We start from the raw sequence: 4,758 nt of genomic DNA, 5'->3' as shown, positions 1-4,758 counted from the left end.
TTGGAAAAGTGTAAAGCAAACCACGTGCAAATGCTCGCGAATGAAGAAAGAGCCCTAATTCCTTTGGTGGAAATACAAAAAAAAAAATTGTTGTTGAAGGGTCCCATTGCAATTACCAAGGATCAAAGGTAATTAAAGAACCAATCTCTTTCTCAATCTCTATTGCTAAAGTGTAAAACATATAAATATCAATTACATAATATGCTGCCTTGGGTCTTACAGCTTGCTGAGAAAGACATGCTTTTTCACACTTATCCTTTTTTCCTGCTTTTTTCCTGCTTTCTGTCTCTTTTGTCTCCTGGTTTTTCTTTCTCTCTTTCTTCTTTCTTTTCTTTTCCTTTCTTTCCCTTTTTTTTTTATTTATAATTTTCAAGGGGGCACCTGATTCTTATAATCTCATCACCAGTCCTTCAGAGATGATGATTTCAAAATGAGTACTCTAACAGAGTTTGATATCAAAATGACCTGCCCAAGGCGAACTCTAGATTGGGCTTCTTGGGGATTGTTCTTGAGAGGCTTGATGAGCTCAAATCTGATATGTTTTCATAGTGTTGGCACATTGGTTCCTTCTGAGAAAATTTAAATAAGAGGAAAGAAAAGAAAGTAGATACTACTGAGAGTTAGTTAAGGCACATTTTAAAGGGTTCAAGAGAACATATACCATGAACTTGATTTCTTCCAAGGATTCTTAGTTTAACCTGAACTCGGGTTCAATTATATGTATCACCAGCAAAGCCATTGATCTGGATTGTCCATCACCATAATCTGGAATGGACAGATCATGAGTCGTGACTCTCCTCTAGTTGTACAGTACTAAGGGTAGCTAGGGTTCATTAAAGATGATGGATGTCAGTTGTATCTCCTAAATGCTCTTTGACCACGATTGCTGTCACTTATTTTTTGACATAGTAAAAGACAGAAGTACCCCTTGAATCGGTAAATGACCAAATTAGCCCCCTTTGAAAGGTCTTTGTCTTTTATATTCTCTTCACCTTTCTTGTTAATTGTAGTTGAAAAGAGAGATGAACTATAATACTAAACATTATTCCGTCTTTCTTTCATTCCTTCACTCCATAGGGATGAGTTTTCAAATTTGGGTAAATTTTTAAGCTCAAACCTATTTTGGTAGAAGGGTTTTAAGTGGGTACCTCAAAAGATGGTGAGCTTCTTCAGAATCCTTGGGTTTGCCATGCAACCAAGCTTCTCTGCTGCAAGCCAACACATAAAAGAATATTTCTATCAGTGGAAGCCATGCACGAAAAAGCAAACTGAGAAAAGAAACCCATCTTTTACTATTGGGAAAACTCATATACAACTCCTTAGAGATAGATATCTAGTACTTTATCATTTGTGCTGATTGAACAAAAAGTGGAACTATTCCCCACCCATGTGATAGCCCATTATCCATAACAAGAAACTTCCAGGAAGCTTCATAGGATTTAGCTTTGGCACCAAGGTTTCTACCTTCTTGGAACCCCACAAAATCTCAAGGAAAGAGAGATATCTCCATCTCAAGAGGATTTGTCAAATGGGATCCATGTTTTGGAATGTTAGGAGAGAATGATTTCCTCACTTTCTTTTTTTTGAACTACTAGAAAGAATTATTATCCCATCATGGTGTTTCAGTGTTCTCCTGATCCTGGACAGAGAACAGATTAAAGCTGTAATATCCCTTTAGTTTCTTTTTGTGATCACTTGCATTAGCTTTGGTATATGTCTGTATGTATGTGTGCAATAGCGAGAGAGAGAGAGAGAGAGAGAGAGAGAGAGAGCTGTATTTATATGCTGGAATGATAACATACTGGTACAGTTACTAATTACTTCCATCCATCATTAACCCTATATAAAACACTAGAATATTACATTAGTGAAACAATGACTGAAGATTAATGGCTTCAGTTATGAGTCAGTTGTTATTCTGATAAATATAGAACAGAAGTAACCATTAAATTTCCGGTTGGCAAAATGGCAATTCATGAAAAGGCAATATAGGGTCACCTTGAAGAATTGCTCCAGAGGTCACAATAATTGTTATCTCTCAGAACAGAAGACTCAGATGTTCGTGGGTTCTCATGAATGTCATGCATGGTATCATCCGAAACCTCTTCTGCCGATCCATTTTCAAATCCATCAAGTTGCTCTGTGATAAATAGAAATCAATGAATAAAGACCCTTTGTAAATTATAAATTATTGCGAAGATTTGTCCCAAAAAACCAAGGTAAAAAAAAAGAAAAATTAAACCCTCCATTTTCTCTGCAACACTTATAAAAGCAGTAAGAGCAATCAGAATGAACAAGGCACACCACTGCTTACCTGAAGAAGTTGGGGGTCTATCCGTCGTTGTCATCTTCACAGTTCGATACATCTTTCAACCAAAACAAACAGCAATCTTAGATTACCAGCGACTTATACATGTATTTCATGCATTGATAAGTTTCAGAAAAAAAAAAAAAAACAGAGAAAAATCTAACTCTTGTGCCCTAAAATGAAGGTGCAAGTACATTTATCATGTATGAATGCTTGTATGAACGCATGGATGGATAGATGGATGGAAGGCTATCTGATCTGACAGTCATGTACGAATATATGATGTAACATGGTTATGTGTTTGGGCAGGGAAACCGAGGGGGGGAAGAAATGATTGAGGAATGATGACGTTTTGTACTTTTACTTGTTCAATTTTTTCTGCACTTGAAGGAAAAAATTCAAGTTATATTTGTTAATCAGTTAAAATGGGCCAGAATCCGCTAGAATCGCCCAAGAATCGTTTTTGACTGCCTTGGTCTTTGTCTCACTCGTCTTCTAAGATCTGAATTTATTTTATTTTATTTTTCTTAATAGTCTATTTCATTTCTTTTATTGGATTTGTTTCTTCTACCAAGCAAAAAGTTGCTTCTTAACTTGAAGAACCCCAGACGTCTCCAATGGAAAAAAGACAGAAGAACCGAGAGCTTGTTTTGAAGAACCTTTGCAAAGGAAAAAAGGAACGGGGTTGAATCTTCAGTTTACAAACACCACTAGAACTGCATCAAAGCCTATAGGTCAAAACAGTAAAATAAACTAAAAATAAAATTTATAAAGAAGAAAAAATTTTGAAGATCTCAGAAAGTTTTAAACCTACTTGTTTCTGATGCATAAAATTACAAAACCCAATTGAGGTAACTGAAAATTTTGTAACTCTTTTACCTGTAAATGGGATTTGACATGAGCCAAGGTGAGATCTTTCACATCCATGAGCTCAAGAACCGATTTGGGTGTAGCTCCTGTATGACCCAAACAAAAAGTTAAAAAAAAATTAGTGAAAGATCAGTTAAAGATTATATATTTTGCTTTTCAGAAAGATGATAACATAACAAGCAATGGGTGTATAGAGAAAATGAATTGTAAAAAAAAAAAGCGGGGGGGGGAACCGAAGGGCAAAAGGAAAGGGGTTGAATCCTACTTTCATGGCCACCTAGCAGCCCGACAGCATGAACGAATCGAGCATGGAGGGTACTAGTCCATCGCATTCGAGGAGCTCTCTTGCTTCTTTTCGCTGGAAACCTTGATAAAAATCTTGATCTCATTAGGGTTTGAGGTTGAAAGGAAGCTGAAGAAGAAGTAGTGGCTGTAGTAGATACATAAGAATCTGGTGACTGTTGATGGACATAAGGGAAGGTAGGAAGGTTATGGTAAACAGGAATCCCTCTTATGGGTCTTAAGAATCCAAGCTCTTGGTGAAGTCCTTGCTGCTGATGAAAAACTTGATGTTGCTGTTGTTGATTTTCACAATGGTTTTGAAGTGGCAGAATAAGACTTCCGTGGCCTTGGTGAAGAAGACGATGAAGATGGTTGGAGTTAGACTCTAAGGAAGAAGAAGCCCTTGGATTTGACAAGGAGAGCTCGAAAGTGTTTTGGGCTTTCCCGGCCATCTTTCGTAGAAGAAATGGTGTCATTGGAATCCAAAGCTCTCCTCCAGAAACTGAAATCCATCTCTTCATCTGCTATCCTCAAAACTGTGGTGGATTTTCTGTTGGGGGGACTAATTTGAAGGGATAAATCAGGTTGTGCAGGGAAGAACTCCATCATAAGCAAAGAGAACACAAGGCTCTGATAGCTTTTATGCCCGGTCCCCTTTTCTCTTATCTGTTCCTCAGCTACCTCCTCTTCCTCCTTGTTACTTAAGAAGGGATGTTCTCAAGCAGTTCTGAAAGTGAACGTGGTGATGGATTTTATGGATTTTGTTCCGATGGGTTTGATGAACTGAAGAGCTGACCTTAGTTGCAAAGATTTGAGAGTTTGAAGGAGAGAGAGAGATAAGGATAGAAGGACAAGGCCTGACGTAATATTGTTGTTTCTTTCTTGTTTATGTGAAGTATATGTGAGAAAATGACAATTATAGAGAAGGAGAGAGAGAGAGAGAGAGTTATGAAGGGAAGAAAAGGAGAGATGACTATTTTCTTTCTTTTGTAGACGTGGGCGTACTAGAGAATATAGAGTTAGAGATGAAAAGGAGAGAGGGAGGGATGTTTCTTTTCCGGAAGGGGGGCTTGAGATTTGAGAAAGATTAAATGAAATAAGGAAAATAACTTAAAACTTAAATTGTTTTTTTACTTCCTTTTCTTGTTTTCTTATTTTTTTTTTTAGAGAAAAGGAAATTTTAGTATGGGCTTTAACGTGTGCAATTGTCTCTCAGCCACTAAGGCCTAGCAGGCTACCTTTCCTCGGTCCTATCAGGCTTTCACTCCTAGCTCTTGATTGAATTGAAAGTTTGGTTG

At 37.3% G+C, this 4,758-nt stretch overlaps 1 pseudogene; it reads right to left on the bottom strand.

The window, feature by feature from the left end:
• Positions 1-275: 275 nt before the first annotated feature.
• Positions 276-4,153, bottom strand: LOC122663950 (annotated as a pseudogene).
• Between the last annotated feature and the right edge of the window lie 605 nt (positions 4,154-4,758).

Source organism: Telopea speciosissima, chromosome 6 (genome assembly GCF_018873765.1).
Source record: "Telopea speciosissima isolate NSW1024214 ecotype Mountain lineage chromosome 6, Tspe_v1, whole genome shotgun sequence".
In the NCBI taxonomy this organism is placed as follows: Eukaryota; Viridiplantae; Streptophyta; class Magnoliopsida; order Proteales; family Proteaceae; genus Telopea; species Telopea speciosissima.
Note: the sequence above shows the minus strand (reverse complement) of the source record. Positions and strands in the feature narration are given on the sequence as shown.